General features: G+C 41.4%; 1 long non-coding RNA gene across 2 annotated transcripts; it reads right to left on the bottom strand.

Moving 5' to 3' along the window:
• Positions 1 to 313: 313 nt before the first annotated feature.
• LOC118558215 lies at positions 314 to 3,705 on the bottom strand. Of its 2 annotated transcripts, none has more exons than XR_004928228.1 (6): positions 3,479 to 3,705; positions 1,920 to 2,033; positions 1,706 to 1,829; positions 1,051 to 1,630; positions 651 to 770; positions 314 to 573 (listed from the first exon to the last, which is right to left on the bottom strand). It is a non-coding gene; the product is annotated as an uncharacterized LOC118558215 (long non-coding RNA). The 2 variants fall into 2 exon arrangements; XR_004928227.1 differs by having other exon boundaries at positions 1,706 to 1,852; positions 3,479 to 3,703.
• Between the last annotated feature and the right edge of the window lie 8,777 nt (positions 3,706 to 12,482).

Raw genomic sequence — 12,482 nt, 5'->3', positions numbered from 1 at the left:
ATCGGGTCCAGCAGGAAAAGCCCAGCCTAGGAACTAGAGACGGACTTTTATCGGACCGCTTCCTTTAAACAAGAAATTATTTTGACAGTCAAACTTGATTTTAAACTAAAACGATCGTTCTTCCTGTTTTCTCCAACCGAGCAGCAACAGAATCAAACATCAAAGCTGCATTTGGAGCTTTAATCCATCGCCAGAGAAAACTGGGATGGAGTTTAAATACGATTTGTTCTCGTTTTTATTTATTATTATTCTCATCATTATTAAGTAAATACGATATCAGAGGCTGGGATCTGGACATGCAGACTCTACCACAAGCTGCTTGGTTTCCTGCAGAAATCTGCAGCAGCAGCTGATGAAGAGGAGGAGGGACGAAGCTGCGGTTCTGACGTCAGAATGAAGGTAAACGTGGCGCCGCCTCCAGCAGGAAACCCAGCAGGTGGATTCATGTCAGGAGAAATGTGGAGCAGCTAAAACCACTGACCTGGTGAAGCCTCTTATTAATGACGACTTCTTCACCTTGTCAGCCGTCTCCTCCATGCTGTCCTCCATCAGACTGGAGTCTTGGTCTTCACCCTGCTGGACGGATGTTTTAGATATCAGGGATGACTGAGACGTCAGCAGCTACACGGCTAAAGGCGACTCCTTCCCACCTGAAGGTCTTCCAGACTGGCTTCCCAGCCGGTCAGGGAGCTGCTGCTGCTCTGCAGCGTCTTCCTGCTGCAGGAAGCAGGAGGAACGACGGGGAGGAGCCTGGAGATCAGAACCTCCACCTGAAACAAAGCCAACAAACTACCTTTCACATTTTTCTCTGTTCTATCCACCTTATTTTTGAACGCTGAAGTAACTCTGGGTCCAACTTCTGTTTTTTTGTTCTCCACTTCCGTTTCAGCGCTTCCCTCGGCCAAATAACATCAGCTTGACTGAAATGATAAACTGTTGCAGCAACATTTCCCATAATTGCAGAGCGATGGAAGTGGCAGGTCAGCGCCGCAGCCTTAAACTATTCATGACTGAGAGGATGACATGAAGAAGTGGCCTCTTAGAACTTACCAGGACATTTTAAACCATCTTGGGTCGTCACTTGGTGCGGACGGCTCTGCTATGTGAATGTACCAAGGCGAGCCTCCACAGTGGAAAAGTTAGCACGGTGTTAATGAACAGCAACATGGATGACCTGGTATTCATGGAGGCTGATGTCCGTTCAAGCCAAAGCAAGTCCAGCGTTCACTCTGCTGGATCCTGACTACATCAAGCGGCTCTACCGAGACCTCAGAGCGCTCTGGTGCTGCGGCTCCAGGGGAAGTTCTTCAGTCATGCAGCGGTGATCTTAGGGAAGGTAGGCTGATGAATCGTCTGAGTCAAAAACATAATGGCTGCTTCCCCGTTGTGATTAGATTGCTGCTCAGTTCATTTTACAAAGACAGCAGTGCTAAATGTTTGGGAGTGAACTGATGCTCTAACTGGATATCAGAACTTAAGGCTCAACAACTTGAGGACGTTGAGGGTCTCGTCGTACATGGAGGCACACTGGCTGACGTTGACCACCATGCAGGCCTTGCTGCTGCTGCAGAAGAAGCCCTGCAGGTAGTGGGTCAGCTTGCTCTCCCTTAATGGGACGTGCTGCAGGAGCCTGGAGGCAGCAGACAGCGGGTCACTCAGGACGCTCCAGGACCAGAACTGGTTCCCAGAACCATGAAGGTCCTACCTGGTGTGCTGGTTGTGCTGCAGAGCCTTGATGCATTTGCCCAGAATGAGCAGCGAGGCGTTGATGTTTCCAGCCTCCTTCAGGTCCTCTCCTTTGTTCTGGGTCCTGGAGCTGCGCTCAGAGCCTGCCAGGTCGCACAGACACAACCTGCGGGACGTTAACACCGTTAGCACAGCAGACGCTCAGAGACGCTGAGGTGGCGCCGGCTACTCACGCGCTGACGGCGTGGACTGGTGGCGGCTCGCCGTCCTCCACTCTCAGGATGCGGATGGAGAAGATGCTGTGGCTGCAGCAGAAGCTCAGACTTGGAGCCCAGCAGGACCAGAACCTGCAGCCCCATAAATACAGATAATCCCCATAAACACATTTAATAATGTAGCTTTTATTAAAACTAAACTTGTTCCATTAAGAAATTTGATTTTTAGCACTAAAGTACTTACCTGACTCCGCCAGATAGATTTGCTCCGCATATCCATCTGGAAACCTTCCGTTGAAGTAATTTTGGGAAGGGGCGAAAATACTGGTTAGCTGATTGGCTTATGTTGGTGATAGACGGGCCAAATGAACCAATCAGATTCGTCGTCGCTCGTAACAGAGCGACGACGAAAACACAACCACAAGCCAAGCTACTCTTGCTGCTGCAGGTAAAGGGACGTTAGCTCAGCAAAGAAATACTCTGTAATTCCGATTAAACTTGCTCGATAGCCACGCTAACGCTAGTTTCATCGGCTGAAGCCGCCATGTTCTTTAGACTGAACTGACGCGCTTCCCGTTGCGTCACACCTCAACCCGCCTCAAAGCCAACGCTGATTGGACGTTCGTTTGGTGAACGGCTCCAAATTTTCTTTAACGGAGAGTAGCCAGATCAGGATGGTCTCACGAGGCTACTAAACTACACACAGTAACATTTGATTTTATTTTTCAGTGTAGTGACATTTATTGATGACTTTCTCAGTACTTGATAGTTTTAGAACATAACATAAAAGTATATGGCATTTGACATTTTAAAAGTTTTAAGCCCCCCTGAACACGAGAAAATCCTCGTTATTCGATGCTGTAGCGCACATATTCCCTAGTTACTGGAGGAAAATAGGGAGTACCAATATGGCGGCCGGTGGCTTCACAGTGACTCGTTCTAACAGCGGCTATTAGCACTCCAGTGTATAATAGAGATCAGTGATCAAAACCGACTCATACAAAAAAAAACAACCTGCATAGAGCAGCAGCTTTTACATTAATCTCTTTCTCTTTTTATACATTTACCCAAATCAACTGTTCAGTATTTATACTCTTTTTAATCTTAAATCAATGAACGTGAACAATTCAAATTGACAAAGTATCACATAGAGCTATAAAATTAATTTTTAAACAGCCCACACACACACAATGGTGTATATGAATTATTTTAAATCACATTTCAATCATGTTTGTTAATCATTCATTAAATTACTGTCTCTCAATAACTCAAAAGCACACTGTTGCTTGTTTTAGCTCATAAAACCAGCTCGCTTAACTATATAGCATTAGTTGGCTTATAGTAATAGTACAAATCACATGCAGCAATAGCTCAATTAACACAGATAATTTACACAAAACACAATTTTTTACATCCTCAATTCACTTATATACCTTCATCTATATCCAGCTGGTTTTAAACATCGTCTCCAAGCATAACAATATAACAAAGATACTTTCTCCATGTAATCAGTGAGCAATCAGCCAGAATCAGCAGTAGTTAGCATGCTATGCTAAGCGCTAATCATCATTACTCACCGCAGTTTTCACTCGACAAAACACAACAACACGGTGATGTCCCGCAACCAGAAACCCTCCTGGCAGGTGCAGATAATCTCCTAAGATCAATAACTCAAGATATAACACAGTTTTAATCAGTATTTACTTAGTAACTAGTTATATTGACGCCTCCTGTTCTAACTCTCTCCAAACTGCAGTAACGGCATCAGCGAAAAGAGAAAAAAGACAAAAGAAGAAGCGCGTAGAGCTTGTAGTTGTGAATACGCTCCCTGCTGGCAGAAATATGGAACTACAACAGAAACAAACTATTGAATATTACAAATATTACAAAATTAATATTCTGCCTTTTTTAAGATCACAAGGGAAGTGAGGAAAGCTTTTCCAAATATTCCAGCCATCAGCTTTTCTACATCAAAAAGAACATGGAAAAGGAAAGAGTTGCTCTGGGTGAACAAATACTGACGGCATCAGGTAGGACCAGGCAGGGATTTTAGGGCTAAATATTGCCATGTAGAGCTAATATATAGAATATGCAACTAGAGTATATTGCAAAGTGGTAAACCTTGTTTCAGTGTCTAAGCTCTGTTTAGGGAGATGCTACAAAATCTGCTGGCCACGCCCACATTAAGACATTTATGTCATGTGGAATATGAAACGCATGGAAGTGATAAAAGCCGACTATTTGATGACATTTATAGTTACATAGAGACAAAGAAAAAGAAACTTCATGTCCTGTTAAATCCCCAAAGAATGTTTTTTAGCCTGTGGAACAAGCAGGGATCAGGTAATGCTCCACAATAACCACACTAAAATGTTTTCACTTCAATTAGATTTTATTTCTATAGCGCCAGTTCACAACACGTCATCTCAAGGCTCTTTACAAAGTCACATTCAATCAGATCCTAAAAAGTAGCTGTCAGTGTTTCCAGTCCAGAGTGCATGTAGGAGGGAAACATTTGGTACTAAAACGCCTCTCACTGCATGGCAGAAATTGTGGCATTAAGCACATCTGTGGTCAGAAGCTTTGGGCATTACGCCATCCAGTTGAGTCCCAACAGAAACAGTTTATGAAATATGGAACCTGGCAACTTCTCCCCTTCATGATACGCCTTCACTCAAGGCTTTGGATGCAAGCATAGAGACATATGCAGCAGCTTCTTCTTATTATTTGATTATTATTCTGCTTCCACACAAACATGAGTGTCAGCCGCATCTTGGCTGAAGGAAGAATGATGAGGGCGGACTGCAACAAGTTTGGAGTTAACACGGTGAAATCTAGCCAGAGTTGAACTAAACTGGAGCATTAGAAGACAAAAGGGCAGCTAGAGAGAGCAACGGCAACGACATAAAGCAACTGGAATCATTCTAGAGCTCCGTATACTCATGAGGTGTTCACTGTCAACATCTGGTTGAAATCACTAAGGTAGTTGAAAAGATGGCCCAGACAAAAAAGAATTTAAAAGGTGCACCAAGAGGTAAAAAGCTATTTATTCAAGGATTCACAGCACACCTTCATAAATATGAAACCATTTACTATTTACATAAACTGCATTTATTTCACATTTCAAACACACATCACTGTCACATTTAACTCTTCCAAAGAATGTCAAGAATCTTCTTCAAAATGAGCAGAGCTTAAAATGTTGGTCTATATGTAGTAATAAAGATTCTCTGCATGTGTAACAAAGGCAGGTTTTTAGGTTGGCCCTGAAGTGTTAAGCTTTACTGTAAATGTCCCAGCAATAGGTTGGATGATGTGGGCAGAGAAAAACAGCGTAGCTGCATCCCTGTTGCCTTGCTGGCCACATCTAGCTTCAGCAGATCATTTGGTTTTCACAAACTCTGTCACACTTCATTGGGATTGTCTGCAAACTGCATTGCTTCATTATAAATATGATCTGGATGTTGACAGATAACAATGATCCTGTAGTTTAACACATAGCAGCAAAAGAAAAGGATGGAAGCTTGTTTTCTATGAAGATGTGGTAGTGTGACCTCTGAACATGGAGCTGATCTTAGTGGATGGAACACATGGAACCATAAAGGTGATGTTACCTATTTTCTGCCATTGTAGACTTTGATTCATGGAACAACTGCTCCTTGTGTTCTATGGTAAAAGCAGCCAGAGCCTCCAGTTACAAACTGGCTGAGTAAATGTATTGTTTGGTGCTGATTTTCTGCCGTTTAGTAACTGAATCCTCAGCATGTGGAGCATTTCATGGTGTCATAATGGACGTGTGATCATGCTATATTCAGCTAATCCTCAGCAGGATCTGCAACATGAAAACAGTAGATGGCTTTCAGATTGTCTGCAGGTAACTAAATGCCAGCTTAGTCAGCTACTAAGTCAGATGAAGGCCTGATTTCTCACTCGCATTAGCATTTGTAATTATTTAGTCATTTGTAGACCTGTACCTCAGTAACAATGCTTATTCAGAACGTTGTGAATCTGTGAACTGACTTAGTTTTAGAGCATAAAGTAAAAATACAGGTCTAACAGTCACTGAGGGAAAGCAGATCATCAAGGGTTTTAAAAATAAAATAAAATAATATCTCCTTTAATTGGATGTTATTGGATGTTCTGTTATAGTGGAATATCAGAAATGAAGCCATTTGTGTTCACATGTTTTATGTGCCATTGTTATAGATATATCAGTATTTAAAATACGCTGTAAAAAAGATAATGATGGTAATGATGATGTGGTGAGGGAAAATCCCCAGGGATTACTTCAGGAGAGTTTCCTATGAACATATTACTGAGATAACTTCATCAAAGAAGCAGCTGTGACTTTTAAAAGTCATTTCTCTGTGTTCCAAAGGTAGTAAAGTGATTGGCTGTTAAAGTCAGTGTTTGGATGAAGAACATTTACCTCCACAGAAATCTAGAAAACAATACATGTGAAATTCTTTGAGTTCATTTCATTAAGCTTCCCAGTAGTTGAGCTGATGTGGCGGCCATCTTACCTGGGGCTGACTCCCAGATTTGAATCATTTATTGATTTGATAAAAACTCATTTTCTGGAACATAGCTTGACCCGTTCTGTAGTTGTTCAATAACCAAATGTGACGATGAAAAGATAGTATGAAGCCAGCAAAAGCCACCTCCTTGTCCCCTAATGTGTATATTGTGTAAGTTGTTGTGCAGATCCAGGGACACGTGTGGCAGATGGTTCCATGAGCCGTGCCTAGGCTGACAAGAAGATGTCCTGAAAGCTCTGAGGGAATCCAGCTGGAACCGTCTATTGTGTTGTTGGAACCAAAGTTCTGTGGCAGCAAACTATGGAAATGTTCTTCATCATTTCAACATTTTATACTTACCTGTTTCTAGTTCAGCTTTTTCTGGACCTTGTTTTATTTTCTGTGTAATTAGTATGTACATAGTGTGGCAATGTAAACCTCAGCAGTTTTGATCAATAGAATTGTAAAGTCACATGTTGATGAGCTTTAAATGTGAAATTCCACATCATATCTTAATGAAATGTGTTGAGTAACATCTGGAGGTGTTCTCCTGTCAAGCTGAATCCAAATTGTCCACTGAACACGTACTAAAGGTTTACTAGCAACATTGACAGCAAGCTAACATGTGAACTGTGGAGCTGGAATGTTCCAGATGCTGGAAAAGTGCAGAAATCAACGTTCCAGAGCCGTTGTTCAGGAACCAGAAGCTGCTCTCAGATCAGTTTTAGTCCAGATGTTTGTGTTGCACTAAAAGCTGAAAAGATGAAAGCCATGAGTTGCTTTTAAAAGCAGAAGCTTCATGTTTCTACTGTGCTGTGTGTGATGTGTTGCCAACAATCAATGAGCTTCATGGAAGGAAAGAACGTCTGAGTCGCTGCTTTGATTTTCTTTTGCAGCTTTTCTCTGACTTCTAACTTCAGCTTTAAGCAACAGTTCTGGTTGCTGCTGAAGCTCAGAAATCTGATCCACACTTGGAGCTTTTTACTAAAAGCCATTTTCCATCAATACACACAGAACTGTTAGAGGCTTTTTCTTTGTGCTTAGAAATCAAATGGAGTTGATTCAGATCAAGTCCTGCTGGGTGCGCTCCATTGAGCCCACCTGAACACCACTGGATGGGAGGAGTGAAGATTTCAGAGCTTTCCCTCTAAAGAAGCACAGCTCTTCACAGCTCTGAGAGACATTTTCTTCACAAATCCCAGTCAGTGGCATCTGCAGACCTGATCACATCCAAACATCCCATTTTTCAGGACTCAATGATTTCATCTGTGCAATTGTTCCAGCTGCTGTGGGAAGAATCCAGCTGTGAACATCTGGAGCTTTAATGTGCCGCTTCTCTCCTCCCAAACATCCAGCCTCCACCTGTGGAGAACAGCTGGAAAACAGCTGCAGGTGGAAAGGAGGAGTTTGGACCAAGCTGCCTCCTCTCTGCTCTTTTCTCTGACTCTGACTTTAAATTCACTTTGATGGTTTGAAATGAAATCAGGGTTTCAACCTGGATCTTCAGAACATCCTCAGCTGATGCTGATTTTAACCAGAGACTGTCGACACTCTGCTCAGCAGCACTAAAATAAGGAGAAATAATTCTCTAGGAGCTCTAGTAATAATCTGCATTAGAACAACGACTCATTTTAGCAGCAGCAGTGTGCTGATATTAAGGACTACAGTTTACTTTGTTACTTTGATGGATTTTTAGCATTATTTGGTGTTAGTTTGTAGTTTTAGTGGATTCTTGGTTTTTATCTTGTTTTTCTGTTTCTGTCTTGATGCCATAATTCCAGCAAAGCATCAACTAATTGTTGTTTAGTGTTAAAGGGCTAAAAATGGTTAAAGTGCAGATTGTCATGTGATCAGCAGCTCCTTGCAGCTACTGAGCCTCTGACCTGCTGTGGAAGCAGAAAGGATGGACTTAGTTTTTCACTCACTGCTTCAGGGTTCTGCTTCTGGTTCTGTTCACTAAATAATGACCCAATGGAATCTGTGCTGCTGTTGTATTTCCCTCATTTTAAGAGCTGCTGAGGAACAGATGATCTTTTATTCATGTCCTGATAAATGAAAGCTTAGAACTGACTGTGGTTCTGCTAACTTTTTACCATCACTGACATGTTTGGATCATTTAAAAACGCAGCAAATGGGTTTAATAATTAGACATCATGCAGTTTATCTTTTCACCACCAGAGGGATTTAATTTCTGATTGACTGATGGAAAATATAGAAAGAAAAGTAAATTGTTGTGGAAATTTTAATGCTTACAGTCACTGTGGGGTGGAAATGAGAGGTGGTGGTAAAAATAAATTATTTTAGGAACTTTAATGATGGAAGTGGTACCAGAGTTAAGATCAGAAATGGATCTGAAATAGCTGTAGACCTAAATCTGATATCTGAAAACTTTAGCAATTAGATAGATTTAAGAGAATCAACCATACAAAGTGATCAATATCCAATAATAAGTGAAGCGAGTTAAGAGATAGGACGATGTAATAACAAAGGTGTAGAAAGATCAATATTTCAATGTGCTGATTGAGAAAAATACAAAATAATTATCATAAAGAAATGCAAAATATTAATCTTGACTTGGATCTTGATTGATTATTTAAATCTTTATATCTGTGAAGCCATTTTAGGTGCAGCACGACAATCCATCCAAAGCAAAAAAAGTAAATGTAAGAAAAAAATATTACTAGTGGACAAATGATTGTGACGTTGTAATAAAATATTGAAATAAAGCTTTTAGATTGTTAAAGAAAAATCAGAACTCTCAGAATTTATTGAATATGAAAGGTTACAAGCTCTTGTTAAACGAACTGGTGCCATAAAAAGGTTTATTGGGGACATTTTTGTAACTCAGTTGGGAGAGACACCAAAATTTCAAATATCTATAGAATGTCACTTTTTATGTCAACACGTTTTGTGAGTCTCTCCTTTTGAGCTTTTGACTTTCTGGCAGCAGATGACTGTCACTGTCACAAAAAGTGAAAGTATTAAAAACTTAGCATCCAGTTCCAACTTCACTGTTTTCAGTCTACATCGTGTGTTCTTGAAGCCATAGACTGGTCTCAAATAGTGTTTATTATCTATTCCTGTTTTAATTTTGTTTTGTTTTTTTCTGGGTTGTTAAATGTTAAAGTTTGGACCAAATAATCCATGTTTACAAATCATCAGAACTGAAGAATGTTCTCTTCTCCAAGTAAAGATCAAATCATCTCCATTATGATCAGTCAGCTCATCTAAACCGGTTTTATTGGAATAACAGAATCTGGGAAGAAGGTAATTTACCTAAAGCTTGGAAAGCAGCGATCATTGGACCAATCCTGAAAGCAGGAAAAGAGAGATCTGATCCAGGAAGTTATAGATCCACAGCTTTAACTTATCATGTATGTGAATTGATGGAGAGAATGATAAATGAATGATAAATGAATGAATAAAAGGATAGGTTTGTTCTCAGGTCACATATAAATGTCATTTGTTAATTTAGCTCCATGTTTTAACCACAAATTCTTTTCCATGTCCGGAGCTTGCTGTTGCATATCTTTTAAAATGGTGTGGTCCAGAACAGTATTGTATCATGGTTGTAACATAAGGGTGTGAATGGGGCCAAAAGCAGCTTGTTTTGCAGTTTTGTCAGAAAGGGCATTTCCCAATTACCTGACTCCGCCAGATAGATTTGCTCCGCATATCCATCTGGAAACCTTCCGTTGAAGTAATTTTGGGAAGGGGCGAAAATACTGGTTAGCTGATTGGCCTATGTTGGTGATAGACGGGCCAATTAAACCAATCAGATCAACGAAGCATATGACGTACTCGTCAACATGCTTCGTCGTCGCTCTGTTACGAGCGACGACGAAAACACAACCACAAGCCAAGCTACTCTTGCTGCTGCAGGTAAAGGCTCGTTAGCTCAGCAAAGAAATACTCTGTAATTCCGATAAAACTTGCTCGATAGCCACGCTAACGCTAGTTTAATCGGCTGAAGCTGCCATATTCTTTAGACTGAACTGTCGTGCTTCCCGTTGCGTCACACCTCAACCCGCCTCAAAGCCAACGCTGATTGGACGTTCGTTTGGTGAACGGCTCCAAATTTTCTTTACCGGAGGGTAGCCAGACTGATCTGCGAGTGAAGCCTTGAAAGCTCCCGAGATCAGGATGGTCTCACGAGGCTAATTTCCCAAGGACACAATGTCTTTGCCCGCTTTGTGTGCAGCACATTTGCAAATGGCCAATGTGCGTGGATATTTTACTGAAATCAATAATTTTTGCAGTAATACAGCATGTGTCACTGGTTTGCCAGTAGAGGTCACCATACCACGATTTTTCCAATATTGAGCGAAAGAGTGCACTGTTGAAAATGAGTACTGGCTGTCTGTGTAAATAGTTACATCTTTCCCTTTCATAAGTTTACAAGCTTCTGTTAATGCAACTAATTCTGCAGCTTGAGCTGAGTACGCTGAAGGTACAGCCCCTGATTTCAAAACCTTGTTAGAGGTAACAACTGCATAACCTGTTTGAGTTTTCCCATATTAATTTTTTCGAGATGACCCATCGACAAATAATGTTTCACCCTGAGGTAGTGGTAAATCTTAAAGTTCAGGTCTGCTCTTAGCTGTTTGTTCTGCTAATTCTTGACAGTCATGTTTAGAGCCTTCATCTGGAAGTGGAAGTAAGGTGGCAGGGTTTAAAGTGGTACACCTTTCAATAGTCAGATGACGCTGAGAGAGCAGGGTTGCCATACAGGAAAGGTGTGTAGCTGGAGAAAGAAAATTCATGTTTGTCTGGAGCAGCAGGGCTGAAACTGCATGTGGAACTCTCAAAATCAGAGGATGATATAAAACTATTGTAGCACTACTTTCAACAGCCATAGAAGCTGCAATAACAGCTCGCACACAATGGGGGAGTGCACAAGCCACACTGTCTAGTTTTGAGGAGAAATAAGCAATGGGTTTCATTTTGTCTCCATGCTGTTGTACCAAGACTGAGGTCATAAAATGCCCTTTGCAGTCCACCATTTGAATACAAGGTTTGTTGTAGTCTGGCAGGGCTAAGGCTGTGCTGGAAACCAGACTTTGTTTGAGGGCACAGAAAGCATTTTCTGCTTCTGGGGTCCAGGTTAAAGGTGAGGTCATTTTTAGTTCCTAATCATAAATAAGTCTCTGAAGAGGGGAGGTTATCTCAGCATAATTTGGCACCCAGGTCCTACAATAATTAGTGAGACCCAAAAATGACATCATTTGTTTCTTAGTTTGGGGTTTAGGTGCTTGTAAAATTGCTATTTTTCTGTCCTCTAGGATGGTTCTTCCTCCTGCGCTAAGGTTGTGACCTAAATACTTAACCTGTGGTTTATAGAGCTGCAACTTGTTTTTGCTAACTTTATGGCCCTCACTGGCTAAATGTTTAAGCAGCGCTAAGGTGTCTAATTTGCACGTTTTTTCATCTGGGGAGGCCAAAAGGACATCATCAACATAGAGAAGTATTTGGCTCCCACCTGGTGGATGAAACGTGGACATGCTGGCACTCATTACTTGGGAACAAATGGTGGGACTTTCATAGTAACCTGAGGGTAATCTGGTGTAAGTGTGCCTCTGCCCTTCAAATGTAAATGCAAACCAAAATTGACTCTCTTTCTTTATGGGTACAGAGAAGAAAGCATTGCTGATGTCCACTACTGTGAATATGTTTGCATCTGACCTTAAAGAGTTCAGCAGAGTGTGGGGGTCAGGGACACAAGGTGCTCGCTGAATTACTGCATTATTTACTGCCTGGAGATCCTGTACCATGTGCCAGCCAGTGGATGGCGCCTGTTTCTTCACTGGGAATATGGGGGTGTTACATGGGGAGTCACTACATTTAATAATTACTCCTGCCTTTATCAAATCTGTAATTGCAGGTTTTATCCCTTCACATGCATCTTGTTTAAGGGGATACTGTTTTACACGGGGCCTGTATTCTGTTTTTGGTCTAATTTGTACAGGTAATGCTCCTTTAACTAGCCCTACATCAGTGGGGCCTTGTGACCACAAGTTTTGAGGAACAGGTGCCGAAAACTGTTCCTCTTCAGCAGTAAGGAGAA

The sequence above is a fragment of the Fundulus heteroclitus genome, unplaced genomic scaffold (genome assembly GCF_011125445.2).
Source record: "Fundulus heteroclitus isolate FHET01 unplaced genomic scaffold, MU-UCD_Fhet_4.1 scaffold_111, whole genome shotgun sequence".
Taxonomy (NCBI): domain Eukaryota; kingdom Metazoa; phylum Chordata; class Actinopteri; order Cyprinodontiformes; family Fundulidae; genus Fundulus; species Fundulus heteroclitus.
This window is presented reverse-complemented; position numbering and strand designations above follow the sequence as displayed.